The following is a 16,955-nucleotide window of genomic DNA, read 5'->3' on the forward strand; positions in this document are numbered from 1 at the left end:
CCTCCAGGGAGGTGGAAGATGCTCACCGTGTAGATGATTGAAGAGCTCATTTCAGAATCATTCTGCAGAGATGAGCACAGAAACCGCTCTTTATATTCATAGCAGTAATAGAACTTCAGATTTGTGTTACAAATTATTCTAATCTAGTGGAATACAGGCTGAAACTGACAGACACGGGAAAATCTGTCACCTGGAATGAACTGTGATGATGGGACATATGGGTTCTGGATCACATCTCTCTGGGTCAGTGGCGAAACAGGAGCTTGGGGCCCCTGTTTGAGATTTACATGGGGCCCCAAGCACTCTATTGATATGGTGCCCCAAAACCTACCAAGGACAGCTGTAGTGTCAGAGAGCTGTATTTATACTAAGGAAACAGTCTGTTAAGGTTTTGTTAAGGATTACCAGTATGCAATGCACATATAGAGGTGTTCATTATCAGCATACCATCAATGAAAAGCTAATAAGATGGGTGAAGCAGGGCCCTAGTGGGCTCCTGTGTTACAGGGGCCCCGGTGCAGTCGCAACCTCTGCACCTCCTATTGCTACGCCACCTCTGTGGGTGATAGCAGAGCTTGCTTCTTCCAAACAGAGGTTTTAAAGAAAATTACGAGAAATTGTAAGGACCCTTCTACAAGGAACCCGTTGCATTGCAATGCAAATGTAGTGTCGTGTGACGGGCTCCAACTCAGTAATGCACAGCATGTTGTGCATTAACCGGGCAACATGCGCATTTACAGTGGCAGTGAAGCATACTTTCATTGTATTTACTTTTGTTTCGTTATTATGAATGGACATGGTCCCTGATCTGGGTCATGTGCATTCATTAAAGGCACTGCGATTGGTTCGGGGGAACCCTTGCTTCCCTTTGCCGGGTATGGCTTTGCTTCGCTTCACCGATCGCGACACAGAAATGCTGCCGGGTATGAGCAGCGGACACGCGCATATGCACACGCACCTGCCGCTTAAACACTGGATGCACCTATTTCTTGGGATTGGACGAATTGGACGAACACAAAAGCAACTATTGCTAATGGGCACTACTGCCCCCCCAACATAGTGACCCTGATGCATTCATTGTCATTTATTTAGATCTTTGTTCACTAAAATGTATTCCTGGCGAAGTCGTATGGTTGGAAGTCTAGTATGGGATCCCCCCCCTCCCCTTTTCTTTTCCTCTACCTCCCCTGTATTTCCCTTCTGTTGCAGGATATTTTTTTTACAGGGGGGCCCGGGGATTTCTAGTTACGCTCCTGTTTGTAGTCCATTTAGCTTGCTGCAGATTTTTGCACCACTCATTGTTTTCCCATGATGGTTGTCAATTATGCTAGACACATACAAAAATTCTCATAAAAACACACAAAAGCCCAAAGAAAAAAAAACATATAGGCCCATATGCAATTAACTTTTTCTCCTATGAGATCATTTTTCAAACTCTTTTTAAAATAACTTTACAGCAGTTTGCCACTAAAAGGTATCAGGAAATAGGTGGAAAAGTACTGTCAAAATTGTTAAGAGTATTTTCTCGCTTGCCGGTGTTTTAACCTTCCTGGCGGTAAGCCCGAGCTGAGCTCGGGCTATGCCGCCGGAAGGCACCGCTCAGGCCCCGCTAGGCCGATTTGCATAATTTTTTTTTTGCTGCACGCAGCTAGCACTTTGCTAGCTGCGTGCAGTGCCCGATCGCCGACGCTACCCGCCGATCCGCCGCTATCCGTCGCGCCGCAGCCGCCCCCCCCCCCCCCAGACCCCGTGCGCTGCCTGGCCAATCAGTGCCAGGCAGCTCTATGGGGTGGATCGGAATCCCCTATGACGTCACGACGTCGTTGACGTCGGTGACGTCATCCCGCCCCGTCGCCATGGCGACGGGGGAAGCCCTCCAGGAGATCCCGTTCTTTAAACGGGATATCCTGATCGCCGGCGGCGATCGGAGGGGCTGGGGGGATGCCGCTGAGCAGCGGCTATCATGTAGCGAGACTTTGTCTCGCTACATGAAAAAAAAAAAAAAAAAAAAAAAAAAAAAGATTTGCTGCCCCCTGCCGATTTTTTAGCAAACCGCCAGGAGGTTTTTTCACAAGGGCCTCAATTCACTAAGCACGCATTCGGTGATGCTGAAAACAGCTGATTTTACTGATCACCTTCCAAATTCAAGGTCACCAAACCTATTACCGCACAGAAAATAAAAATGAGGTAAACTACCGACAAGTAAGGTAGGGTAAATACCTCAAGAAATGTCAAGAAATTGCAATTCACAAAGATTTACGCATTCAGTAAATCGGGCAAAAGTGTTCGATATTTTTCTCCAGCTCTAGCCAGCCCTTAATTCACTCTCTCCATGCTCTCTCCATGCGGTAACATTGACAGACAGCCAATAGCCAGACACTGGTCCCGACCTTTGGCTGTTTACCGACTATGCTTCTGTGGTGCCCATCCTGACCTTTTGGCTTGTTACTTGACCTTCCATTCTCCAGACATCAGCCTGCACTTCTGCTCACCCTCTGCCCAGAGGAGAATCTGTTCTTTCTGTCTCTGGTGCACTGATCCTGCAGGCCGAAAACACTTAAACTTTGCATCCTGCAATAGCCCCGTGAATGACTGGTACCAGCATCACCTCCCCTTAAAGGACACCTGAACTGAGAGGGTTATGTAGGCTGACATTTTTTCCCTTTTAAACAATACTAGTTGCCTGGCAGTCCTGCTGATCTCTTTGGCTGCAGTAGTGTCTGAATAACACACCTGAAACAAGCATGCAACTAATCCAGTCAGACTTCAGTCAGAAAAATTGTATCTTTATTCTTGTTCAGGGCCCTTTCACACTGGGGCAGTGCGTCAGATTGACGCACTGCTACCGCACTTTAGTGCAAACCTATGGGGTAATTCATATTACCTGTGTCACGGTGCGGTCCACTGGAAGTCCTCTATATGATGTTGGTCCAGAACTACGTTATCGCGCAGCTTCTGCAATGACTTGCGGCGATCTGCGTCAGCCCAGAAGTCGTGTTAGTCTATGGCCAGTTCCAAAAGAGTCGGCACCGTCTCAGTAAAAATATCTCTTTATTCCATCTCAAAGGCTAAAAATAGAACAGCATGGTGTATGGCAGAACAGCGACAGCTCCGCTGTTTCGGGTCATCAACCCTTTTTCAAGCTGTATAGGCACAACATCCACGCTGAACATCAACAAATCAACTGTTTAAATAGAAAATTAAAAAAATCAGGTGACCAGCAACAGACCAATCCGAGCCCCGTAGCCTCCAGCGGACCTGATGGGAAACTCCATAAGGTAATATGCTAATGTAAGCCAAGGGAATCCCCACCCAGTGGGAAGTAACAATACAATGCCCATTAGCATAAGCACGCAGTGCATCACTCACCGCCATGGATACTGTAACGTGGCAGGCCATGCGGACATCTCCGCCATCTCCTTCCGTATACAACGCGTCATTACTGACGTGCCCCGCTCACATGACTTTGGTCATGTGTTTACTGTCCTCCAATAGTGCAGCGGCCGCCGTCAAAACATAGCCGGCCGCGCCTCCTCCTATTCATATGCAACAGGACGCGACTGAATTAGCTATGAAGCCCCTCCTCTAAGTCACGCTCCAGTTGCTAGGACACAGCGGAACTAAGCAACCCGACGCTATACAGCGTCAGCTGCAAAAACAAATCAAAATAGCAGAAAGAGATAGACAGAGCGTCCCCATCACTTACCCATCACAGCAACACCTAAATAGTCCCCTGGGCAATCTGTATCAGCTAGAGGTCACAGGAGCCCCAATCGATTCGCCGCTCCCCACCTGTCAGAAATACATGACAAAAAGACAAGTATAAACATTTCTACCCACAACAAGACAAGCAGCAACAACTCTATATACATGGCAATAGATCATACTCTTTGTTCAACCCTCCCCTCCCCAGAGTACCCAATTTTTTAATCCAACTGGCCTCCTTTTTTAACAGCATCTTATGGCGATCCCCCCTACGAAGACCCAGGGGGGCTTGATCAATTATTTGTACCTTTAGTTGGGATACATTATGTCTATATTCCTTAAAGTGACAGGCTACAGATTGTTCCCGACTATCCCCTCTAATGGTGGTCTTATGTGAGGAGATCCTATCCCTCAAGGGCTGCACTGTTTTTCCAACATATCCTAAGCCACAAGGACATTTGATTAGATATACAACATACGTGGATTCACAGGTAAAGTAGCCCTTAATGGAAAACCTACGGCCACTTGAGGGATGGGTAAATGTATCTCCTTTTGTCACATTATTGCACATGTGACGGTGCAGACATGGATATGTTCCATTTCTATTCACTGTCCCCCCAGGATCCCCAGGGTAAGTATGTACCACTTTATCTCTAATTGTGGGTGGTCTGCGAAACGACATCAGGGGCGGGTATCTAAATTCTTGAACCTGAGGAAAGGATTCTTTCAAAATTCTCCAGTGTTTCCTTATAATTTTACTGATTTGTTGGCTCTGACTGTTAAAGGTGCTAACAAAGGGCACCCTTGGTCCATTAGCCCCACTCTTATTATGGGCTCTCTTTTTCCCAAGTAATTCCCTGGGATAACCCCTCTTAGCAAATTTGCTTTGTATTTGTGTAATTCTCTGTTCCCGTTTAATTGGGTCAGCCACAATATTTTCAACCCTGATCTCTTGTCCTAGTGGGATATTCTCTCTAATGTGTCTGGGGTGAAAGCTCTGGAACTCAAGAATAGAATTCCTATCCGTTGGTTTGGTGTACAGGTCCGTGAGTAAACGATCACCAGACCTGTACACCAATGTGTCCAAAAAGGGCACCTCATCCACATCCACATGTGCTGTTAGTCCAATACAGGGACATTTCTGTCTCAACTCCTCAATGAAGCAATCCAAGGCCGAACGTGGCCCCGCCCATATGCAAAAAATATCGTCTATATAACGAAACTAGCATCTAGCATGCTGGTGGAACAAATTACTAGTATAAACGAAACTCTCCTCGTACTGTCCCATAAATAAATTTGCATAGGACGGGGCCACGTTCGAACCCATCGCTGTCCCTCTACGCTGTGCATAGAAACGGCCATCAAATAGGAAATAATTTTCATATAAAATAATCTGCAGTAGTGAAATTACAAATTTCCTCTGAGGATTAGTCAGATCAGAGTAGACCATCAAAAACCATTCCACAGCCTCTACACCTCCATCGTGTGGGATGGAGGTGTAGAGGCTTTCAACATCCAATGTGACCAGCAAACACCCAGAGTCTAAGTCTGGTAATGACTTCAATTTTTCAAGAAACATTCTAGTGTCCTGCAGGTAAGATTCCAAAGAGTGGACTAAAGGTTGTAAGATCTTATCAACAAACTGGGCCAAAGGAACAAAAATAGAGTCCACCCCTGAGACTATTGGCCTACCAGGGGGAGCTTCAAGGCTCTTATGAATCTTCGGTAAAGTATACAGAATTGGGGTCACCGGATACTGCTTAATAAGGAATTTGCTGCATTCGACATCAATGATGTTTCTCTCTAGAGCATCATCTACCACCTTACGTATTTTCTCTTGTATCTTAAACAAAGGATCTATATCTAATCTCTCATAGACTTCCTCATTGGAGAGCTGATGTAAAATTTCTTTGTTATAGTAATCACTATTCAAAATGACCACCGCCCCGCCCTTATCTGCTGGGCGAATCACTATCTGATCGTCTCCCCGTAGGCTGTTAAGTGCTTGTCTCTCTTCTCTCGAGAGATTAGGTGTGATACTCGGTGGGCTTTTTAGGAAATTCTCTTCCAATGACTGTATATCTTGTTTTACTTTAGACATGAACAAATCAATGGTAGGATGACTCGGGGGGTTGAAGGTGCTCTTATTACGAAGGCCCAAACGTTTCAGGGAAAGTTCACTTATTTCCTCTGCAGTATGTGACCCTGGCCACCTTGGCCACCCTGGAAGTGCACAGGTGATTTGAGTCTTGGCACGTCACCTTCTTTGAATTTTTCCCCCATTGGTGCATACCATACACAGATTTGTGTTAGTCTATGGCGACGTGGGGATTTTTAAACATTTTCCAACGCGACGTTGCAGCGCACATGCGCGGAAGTGTATTTTTACAATACGCTTCCAGTCACTTCCTCATACCCCGAATCAAGTGACAACAAGCATGTGTCACTTACTGCTTGGCCAGATGCCAGATAGGGAATACCGCGTTGTAACGTGGTATTCCCCAAAGGTCTGTTTTGTGCGGTTTGGCTGTGCACCAAACCGCCAGTTTCCAGTGTGAAATCGCCCTCAGGGTCTATGGCTAAAAGGAGACAGATGATCAGCAGGGCGGTCATGTAACTGGTATTATGTCAGCCTCCTTATTCCTATCACTTCAGATGTCTTAAGTTCTGTGACTCTGCAATCTACCGGTACACATTGCAAATTAGACCTCCAGCAACAGATAAAAACCCCAAAGATGTTCTAACCCCTTTCCATGCTATCCAAAGCTGAAATAGTTTACTTTTCTGTAGTTGAGTTTTAATGCATGAAAACATTACAATAAAAATACATGACATTTCTTTTAATGTTGTGTTGTCAGTGTTGTAGAGACCAGAAACCATTATTTTACGTAAGCCATGTTTGCAATTGGAGTCTCTGACATCAATGCATTTCCAGGGATAGTATATGAGCGTTGCCAGGGCAACCTTGGCTAGATATCAGTGTTTAGCAGACAGCTGGCTTGTAAATAGCCTATATCTATTACATTCTATAGAAACATTAAAGGGCCGGTGAACATAAACCAATAGCTAGCTGGTTTATGCAAAATATAAACTCAGCAAGGACTGTTCTAGCAAGTACGAAGCAAGGGACAGAAAGTCATCTTCACTTGTGTTTGGATATTAGCTATGAACCTTAGATGTAAATGCCCCAAAATGATTATTCATGAAAGTCTATCATGAGGACAGGTAATACGAATGTTGTTGACATCATCGTTAGTGATTTCTCATGGTGGTTCTCTAGTGAGCACCTCCAACCTCATGTCATTAATTGGACTCCAGCTGGCTGATACTTCACTCCAATTAGCTCTTGAAAATGTCATTAGTCTAGGGGTTGACATACCTTTTCCACCTGCAATGTTAATGTTTACACGGTGCGTTCAATAAAAACAGGGAAACATTTAATTATTTGTGTGGTATTAGTTTAAAGGGACACTTAAGTCAAAAATAAAAAATGATTTTACTCACCTGGGGCATCCCTCAGCCCCCTGAAGCTGTATGGTGCCCTCGCAGCCTTGCTCCGATCCTCCTGTCCTGTTGCCGGCGGCTACTTCCGGGTTCGGCGACAGCCGCTGACAGGCTGGGAACGCGAGTGATTCTCCGAGTTCCCAGCCGCTATATCACCCTCTATGCTGCTATAGCTTATAACATATACACTATAGCAGCATAGAGGTTGATATAGCGGCTGGGAACTCGGAGAATCACTCGCGTTCCCAGCCTGTCGGCGGCTGTCGCCGAACCCGGAAGTAGCCGCCGGCGGGGACAGGAGAATCGGAGCAAGGCTGCGAGGGCACCATACAGCTTCAGGGGGCTGAGGGATGCCTCAGGTGAGTAAAAATCATTTTTTATTTTTGACTTAAGTATCCCTTTAAGCAGACTGTGATTGTCTATTGTTGTGACTTAGATGAAGATCAGATTGTATGACCAATTTGTGCAGAAATCCATATAATTGCAAAGGGTTCACATACTTTTTCTTGCTACTGTAGCATACACTATGTTTTTTGGGTTGTTTTCAATGTGCTGAGCTGCTTGGTTACTGTGTTAAACTACATACTGTATAGACTACATACAAAAGAGTTTATACAATTCTGTAACATTTAACAACAAAAATATGTAATAAAAAATGTGTACTTCGAGTAATTTGTAAGCAGGGGACTGTCTGTGTTAGTCTAATGATAGTCATTTATTAAAAATAAGCATTTTCATCACGATTGTTGGCTGGATAAACTGTGCTATTGTTGGATTAGATTTTGGTTCCTGGATTCACCATAACTGCCTATGGATGACAGTGATCTTCCAGATCTTTACTCACAGACCAATGTGAACGTCAGAAGCAGGAATTCCCCAAACATAATTGCTGTACAAACAGAGGCGTAACTAGAAATCACTCGGCCCCCCTGCAAAACTTTGGATGGGCCCCCTGCCCCCTCACTTTCTGCACAGGTAAACTGAGAACCAAAATTATACAGTTGGCCAGTGCTTGCTTGAGTGTGGTTTCCCCATGCAGATAAACACAGACAGCAGTGAAGCACTGCACACATTTTATCTATCAATTACATTAGCTTCTGGCTCTACAGACTCCTCAAGCGTCACTACAGTACACAGCACTTAGGGAGGGGTGAAAAGGCTGGGGGCAAGGCGCTGCACACAAGACCCTGCATCACACTGCATCCCTAGGGACTATCTACAAAACTTTGTATGATTCATTTTTAAAGGCTGAGCAGATGCAGTCATTAGACCATTTGTGGAGAGATCAGAAAGTATTTTCTATCCGTGCCCATAGTTGTCAGTCTCTCAGGACAGGGAAAAAAACTCCCCCTCTCCTTGCCCCCCTGAGGCTTCTGGGCCCCCCTGCAGCTGCATACCTTGCAGGGTCTATTGTTACGCCCCTGTGTACAGACATCAGAATCCCCCTCCCCTACCACCTTGGTCAACTATCTGTTATCTTGGATCAGCTACAGGTGGGCAGCTGGGGCTAGCCTTCTAATAGCAGTGCTTAGATATTTGGGGGCTGGTCTTCTGATAGATAGGAAGCTTACTAATTTTTTTAAAGGGTACCTGAAGTGAGTTATGAAAAAAGTTGGATACTTACCTCCAGAGTAGGAAGGCTCTGGATAGTCCAGAGGCTTTCCAGATCCTCCTGAAACCAAGCGTCCCAGCGCACTGTCCCTCTATACCTATTCAGCTAAATTAGTCTAGGATTCCTCTGGCCGTAAGGCAAGCACATCCTGACTGGGCATGCCCAGTAAAACAAAGTGCATGTGCATGAAGGAAAAAAGGAGTGCACAATTATTGTACTGGATATGCATTATTGTACTGGATATGCAATGCCCAGTCTGGATACGCATGTGCAGGGGTGGGAATAAGTAACTATCTTTTCCTCCTTCCCCACTTCAGGTGTTCTTTAAATCATTGGAGGCCATGAAGAATAAGGGTTAAGGTCCGCTAGTATTTTTTTAAAACACAGGTGTAATGATCTGCTCAGCTGCCTGTGCAGGCAGGCAGCTTTTTGACCATTGTTTAGGTTTGCATGCTGCAGGACTCTGGAAGAGCTTCTGTCAGTTTTGCAGCTTGTGCTTGCTGAGGAATTTGCATACGTTGTCATGCAAATTGCCTGGCCACATTCATTGGAGGCGTGTACTATAAGTACTATGTGTTTCCCACAATGCTTGGCTGGTCATAAGGATTCCTTCCTGTGAAACACTCCTGGAAGATGTTATAAACTGTTCTTATCACCTTGCTTCGACACCATCGTCTCACAGACTGTGAGATCACTTGACTCTCCACACCGCAAACAGGATATAGACTTTCTCAGGCTTTTCCGATATTTACGTTATTTATTCAGGAAACCGGAATACAGATAGATACATTCATCTCCTGGCAAAGCAGACTTCCATGTTGCGTTACAGCTACTTGAGTATCTATCCTACTGAAGATACCCAGGTCTTCTTGTATCTACTCTATGTTACATCTAGACTACCTATGTACAGCATACCTTATATCAGATTACAGAAAGGAAGAACATACTTAGAGAACTAATTGGGTTCCAGTCAGTATTGAAGCATAGCAGGAATCAGAGAGAGAGAGAGCCCCTTTTCAGCTCGTCCAGCTATTAATACCGACTAGGAAAGAGTTAAACGTGACATCATATTCGCCACCCCTAGATCAGATTATTGGTGGACCCTACTCGTGGTGTCATCATACACGCCTACTCGATTAATATTTAATGTCACCTTTCCTTTACTTACAGGAATGTGGATGTTTTGTAAACATGGCCAATGTTTTCTGTTCTGGTGGTGGTACATGCCCAGGTCAGAGAGACCCGCGGCCTTGTTCAGAACAGCTTCTTGGTATGTTCTAGTTCTGCTGACAGAACTGCAGATTTTCTCTCTACAGAGAAAATCCCCTTAAAGGACAGGTCTGCTCATCAAGCCTTTTTGACTAACTCAGTCCAAATAACTGAGGCCTACTTAAATTATAACAATCCCCCCTAAAACGGCTTGACCCGCAGATCCCAGCGTCTGAACCTCCCAGTACCTGTTTCTCTTCTTGTATGTTTCACTTTTCGATGTTCGTGCTCACACAACTTCTCTGCTCTAGGCGGTTACCCCGGGAAGAGAGAGAGCAAGACCTCTTGGTCTTCCTGTACCCAGGCTCTCTGGGGAAGCCCTACTTCTAAGTCCCTCAACACCACATGCTCAGCATTTGCGTCACTTGCGTATCACTCACAAACTTGCATGACCACAGAAAAGTGAAACTCGTTTGGTTGTTACAAAACGGAGCAGTGCCAGGTACCTTCTAAAAGAGCGCCTTTATACAATCAGCTCCTAGGTACTACTAAACCTATACCCGTAACCCTGTATATCCCTTAATTTAAACTATTGGTTCCGGAGATTGTTTATGAGGCACCAATCTCTGGACCAGGTTAATTTATTTTACGTAATTTTAACCCGCAACCTCACCTGGATAACGATGCCTAAAGTTGTCATCCCCATCCAGACGACCAGTGGGTGTAGAAAGAACTTTGGAACTGCAGATGCCCCGTCCGAGTGTCCCTGGAACATCACCGGAACCTTTGTCCACCAGGGCAGACTGGAACTCACCTGCTCATTTTTGTGTTCTACCTCGTTAAGATCACCTGTATCATGGTGAAATCTTCCCTCTAACTTAGTGTACTGTTTGTTTAACCTTTGTAACAAAATGTGGTCGTCTTGGATCAAACCCTGTTCCCCTTCGTCCCATGTCGTGTTCTCTTTCAGGACGGGAACTACTCGTGAAACTTTGACCTTTAGAGTTCTCTTAACAATTTGAGAAACAACGTCATCCAGCCTGGATGACAGGATCCATATGGGATCTCCACTCACACAATATGTTCCCCTTGGAAAATCCCCCTTATCGGAACAATTATGCGAATATACCTTGAATGTATCATTAGACCTTATGTTAAAAAACCAAACCTTTCCTTCCGCCACCGGAACTATCGGTTGGGCTTCAGGGTGGATCTTTTGAATGGTAGCCTCGCACTCTGCGTTATTGAGCCTGCAGGCATCTTCACTAAATTTGACTTGCCCCAGCCAACGCAGGTACTTCTGCAAGAATTGCCCACATGAGGACAACTCTACTTGTTTCACCTCCCTGTCTAGCACCAAAAAAGGTTGACCTCTCAGGTCCTGGTGTAAGACATGGGTTGAGGTGGGAACTAAGGAAGTGGCGGTGCCTAAAGGAATGTTGCACCGTTTCCATTTGTTCACCCAAACATCTCGAAGATGCCATGCAAAAGATCCTTCTCCAGAAAAGTTACTATACCTCCCCTTGTCCAATCTCTCGCTGACAAAATATGTCCCCAGCTGTCCTGATTGGACCTCTTCCCCCCTTACGTCCTGAGGCACAATATGTACCTGAGGTCGGGAAGACTGTACTCTCTGCAATCTTTCGATTAAGAGTACCTCTTCACTTACCCAACTATCATGAGGATAAGCTGCTGCATATGGACTGTGTAATATCGTCCCCTGTTGTGACCCGTGTAGTGTGGATGGGGTTCCCTATGTTGGCTTTCCCTCCCCCGGGACCGCTCTCCCCACCCTCTTTGTCACCTGGAAATGTGGCTTGATCTCGATTGTTACTTCTTGTTTCGAGAACCACCCACCCTTGGCTTTCCAGCCTTTACGTGTGTATAGTTGTTTCAGAGGCACTCTCTGTTGGTAGCTCCAGAGTGTGATGTTGTCCCCTGCGTCTCTCTGGTAAGAGAGAATGTCAGCTTTACTCTTTGTTTGAAGATCAGCTTAGAGTAATTTCTGAAACTGCGCTAGGCAGGTTCCCCTAGTGCAGTTAGGATTGCTTATCTGTTTTGTTTGTTCTGTTGCGATTGTCCTGTCCCAGCGGTAGTCGACAGGCAATCGTTCTGATCTCTGTTCTTGGATTATAGCTGGTGCAGCTGCTACCAGCTATCCCTTCTGTTCTGTCTCCTTGGATCGCGCTAGCCACTTTCCGCTAGTGCTGTGGATCCTTCTGTTCTGCCTTCCTGGATCGCACTAGCATCCTGCGCTAGTGCTGTGGATCCTTCTGTTCTGTCTTCCTGGGTCGCGCTAGCCACTTTCGCTAGTGCTGTGGATCCTATCTCTCGCTTGTCCCTGTTTTCGTGTGTCTGTCTTGTCTGCTACGAACGCTTGCTGGAGGCTCGGTGAGGTAACCGTTAAGCAAGCGCTCGCGTCCTCTGTTACATGTTTGTCTGTCTATGGTTAGTTAGGCGTGCTTGTCTCTATTGTGCTTATCACGTGGAGACCGCGCATGAACGCGTGCACTGTTGCGAATGAGTGCGGTGTTCGCGTTCAGTTAGCGTTTGTTATTTTCCGTATCTCCTCATTGTATTATTTGCTGTGCCTTTGCTATCCTCGTATTCTGTTCTGATCTGCCTTGTGTCACTTTTGGCAATCGCCTTTCTTGCGGTTGGGTTTCTGTTTCCTATCTGCTGTTGTGTGTGCGCTGTCGCGGGGTGGTGACTAGATTGGCGCACACACATACAACCTGTCCCTTTGCTCGTTCTCATTCGCAAGCGCTTCTGTTACGATTGCGTTCTGCGCTTCGTACAATTCCTGCCTGGCATCTGTGGAGGTACAGAGGATTGGTTCCTCTGCACTCCTCAGCGCCATCTGCCGACAGGAATTTCCCTCTACGGGTGCGTAGCATCTTTTGCTGGGTTCCTGCAATTATACGCTTGTGGAGGATTTCCGCCGTATCAGCGCACGCGTTGTGCGCTGGTCATGGAGGAAGTTCCACAATCGTTACAGTATGACCAGCCCAACCAAAATTCCCAGTGTAGAGGGAATTTCCGATTTATACGATTTTGTCGAGTATGGCTCTAGTACCTTTAAGAGATTTAAAAATCTTGAACCTGAGTCAGCAGACGAGTTTTTGTCTGAGTGCACTAAACTTTTGGCGAACCCTGAATTCCAATGCACCCCAGTGTCTACCTGGGCCCCCCAAATGGTCTACATTCTGTTGGGGGGCGAAATGTCAATGTGGGCTTATGATGTGTAAGATCATACCACCCTGAGTCAAAGACCCCTGGAATTCTTGGCCTTTTTAATTCACAATTGGCTGAGATTACCTCAATTACCATACCCCTTTAATGAGTTGTTGTCAGCAGCTCAATCAGCTGTTCCATCTACTCTTTCATCCAAAAAGCAGCCATCCAGAGCTGCTAAGTCTAAACGTAAAAGATCTAGGAAGACTTCCCAGCGGAAAAATCCGTTGCCCATAGCAACTACAAATAAAGAAATTAGTTCTGTAAACTCTGAAGTAAGGAAAGCACTTGAATGTGATGATTTCAGAGAGACATCTCAGTCTCAGGTTTCGTTGCCCCAATCCAAAGCTTATGTGGATCCTATTATAGGTAGGATCGCACACTATATTACAGCAGTTAAAAAATCTGTTCTTGTTCCTGATCTCCACCCATATGGAGATTTTCTGGATACTGGCCTGTTTGAACCCCCATTTGCTTCCTGGGATGTTGGGGCCTTGCTGGAGGAATTTGATTTTGATTGGAAAGCCTTTTGTGATTTTTACATCGCAAAAAGCGAAGATGTCTTGAATGCTTGTCTCGATTCTATGTACCTTCTGATTGATTCCGATGAATGTGACAAGGATGATGTGGATCTGGTGATTTATGTGTGGCAGACGATTTTGGATGAGTTGCACACACACCAACCGATTGATTCCAATAAAAAGACATCGTTCTCGGATGATTGTTCCTGCCTTTCTGGGGTAAAGCATGTGAGTCTTGACTTTGTGCAATCTGAAATGAATGAGTGTGCCGCTGTGGTTGATTCCTGTGCGAATCCTGAAGGATTCGCTCCTGACAGTGTGCAGTTTGAATCTGTGTGATCTGATGCCTGTTTCTCGGATGTTCCTGCAGATTGTGATTGGCATGAGTCTGCCGGTTTCCTCAAGGATGTGTGGGATCCTTTGTCATTTAGAAACAGATCTTTGAGATCTTCCGTCTGTGACCCTGCTATGGGAAAGGTTTCTCGACTATGCAGCGTCAAAAGTAAAATTAATATGCCTAATAAAGTTTATCCTGTTGATGTCGCTATTTCTTCTGCAAATAAGTCTCTGTCTCACCCTGTTCACACCTGTAAGGGCCCGTTGCCTGGTGACAGTTGCCCCAGTGTTTCTGTCCTGAACACCTTACAGTCTGCCCCACAGATCGCGGAGGTTTGCGCTAGGGAAGCGTCAGTTTCACAACCTAAAGTGATTTTTGATTCGCAGGTTTTGTGTTCTGATTCCTCGGATTCGACATTGTTAGCCGAATCTAAGAGTGAGACAGCGCTTCGGTTTTGCGAATCTGATGCTGAACCTTCTTTGCCTTGTTCAGAGACGCTTTCTCTGAACCTGCCCTGTACCATGAATGAAAACATGTTTTCCTTTCACACTGACGTTTGTGAGCCCCTTTCTTGCTCTGAGGGAAGTGCTGATTCTGCACCCTGTACTCTGGATGAGTCAATGTGGCCTTGCTTAGAATCCCCTGCAGTGTCCCTAGAGGCTCGTCTAGGTATTGCCACTATACTCACCTGTTTTTCTGCAGTTTTGGAGTTACAAGCTAGTTTGACTGCCACACAGAATTCTGGGTACAGTGAGAATTAAGTTAGGGAGTCAGTGTGTGTTCCAGTAAATATTCCTGTACATCCCGCTAATTATGATGAAGTTCAGTCTCAGGTTATGGTGGAACCATTCCTGGGACATCTGCCCTGCCTGCAGGAGGTATTTAATGTTCAGCCCTGTAACATGGATAGTTCAGAATCCTTCTTAGAAAACCTGGAAAATGATGTTCCTGAGGTCTTGTTTGATGTACTGGAGGTCTCCGAGTCCCTCCCAAAGGGTGCAGAACTTGTAGGAGATGTCTCCTGCCCCCCAAGTCCTTCTGAGGTGTTGCCCTCTTCCGTAGGCATTGCTGCCTTGCTGGCTACCTTTTCAGCTCTGGTGGAGCTTCAGTTATGGGTAGTCAATGATGAATTTCTGTCAGATACCATTACAGTCATTGAGATCTCTAAGCCTGAGACTGAGTCTTCTTTTGAAATACCAGTACCTGTGACCTCTACTCATGATGATTTTCTGCCCGGTCCTGGTTTTGGTCTGGTCGTGCCGGACTCTGAGGTTGGCAGTTCCCCGACGTGTCCTGAGGTTTCTCCTGTGCTGGTGTACACCAGTGTGCTCTGTGACCCAGAAAGCCTAAGTGTGCCTCGGTTACCAGCGTACTCAGATGCTTCCTCGGTGGAGACATGTTCTGATTTAGCCTGCCTGCTTGCATGCCCAGAAGTGGTCCCTGAAAGTCCTGATCTTGATGGGTGTCCTGCTAATTCTGAATCTGGAACTGTCATAGGTTCCATGGGGGTGCTTGGTAGCTCTCCATGTGAGCCTGGTGAGCTTTCTGGCTTCTTGGAATCTCTGCGGAGCTTCAAGGCGTTCTGGGAGATTCCGAGAGAAGTTTTGCTTGGTACCCTGAATACGATCAACAGCGGCTTTTGTTTTGAAAGAGACACTTCGAACAGGTTTTGTGGCAGATTTGGTATTTTCGGACGCTCCTTGGAAGGTGGTGGGTATTGTCTGGAGGGTGTCGGTGGCTTTTTCTCTGGTATCCACAGTCCTGATGGGTGTTACGCTGAGACTTGTAGTGCTGATGGGCATGTTTCGGTGGCTTCTGTTTCCGATGAGGTCGGTTTCGGGTGGACTGACTCTGGAATTGGACCTTGTCGGGCTGTCCCGACCTTCATGAGTCTTCGGTTGGAGTCTTTTGCTAATAGCAGTTTCGAGGGTCGTCTGGAATTCGACCCTGGAGGGGGGGGGGGGGGGGAATACTGTAATGATCTGCTCAGCTGCCTGTGCAGGCAGGCAGCTTTTTGACCATTGTTTAGGTTTGCATGCTGCAGGACTCTGGAAAGAAGAGCTTCTGTCAGTTTTGCAGCTTGTGTTTGCTGAGGAATTTGCATACGTTGTCATGCAAATTGCCTGGCCACATTCATTGGAGGCATGTACTATAAGTACTATGTGTTTCCCACAATGCTTGGCTGGTCATAAGGATTCCTTCCTGTGAAACACTCCTGGAGGAGTGTCAGCCTTACTCTTTGTTTGAGGATCAGCTTAGAGTAATTTCTGAAAATGCGCTAGGCAGGTTCCCCTAGTGCAGTTAGGATTGCTTATCTGTTTTGTTTGTTCTGTTGCGATTGTCCTGTCCCAGCGGTGGTCGACAGGAAATCGTTCTGATCTCTGTTCTTGGAGTATAGCTGGTGCAGTGGTTGTTACCAGCTATCCCTTCTGTTCTGTCTCCTTGGATCGCGCTAGCCACTTTCCGCTAGTGCTGTGGATGCTTCTGTTCTGCCTTCCTGGATCGCACTAGCATCCTGTGCTAGTGCTGTGGATCCTTCTGTTCTGTCTTCCTGGATCGCGCTAGCCACTTTCGCTAGTGCTGTGGATCCTATCTCTCGCTTGTCCCTGTTTTCGTGTGTGTCTGACTTGTCTGCTACGAACGCTTGCTGGAGGCTCGGTGAGGTAACCGTTAAGCAAGCGCTCGCGTCCTCTGTTACATGTTTGTCTGTCTATGGTTAGTTAGGCGTGCTTGTCTCTATTGTGCTTATCACGTGGAGACCGCGCATGAACGCGTGCACTGTTGGGAATGAGTGCGGTGTTCGCGTTCAGTTAGCGTTTGTTATTTTCCGTAT

Source organism: Hyperolius riggenbachi, chromosome 5, assembly GCF_040937935.1.
Source record: "Hyperolius riggenbachi isolate aHypRig1 chromosome 5, aHypRig1.pri, whole genome shotgun sequence".
Classification (NCBI taxonomy): Eukaryota; Metazoa; Chordata; class Amphibia; order Anura; family Hyperoliidae; genus Hyperolius; species Hyperolius riggenbachi.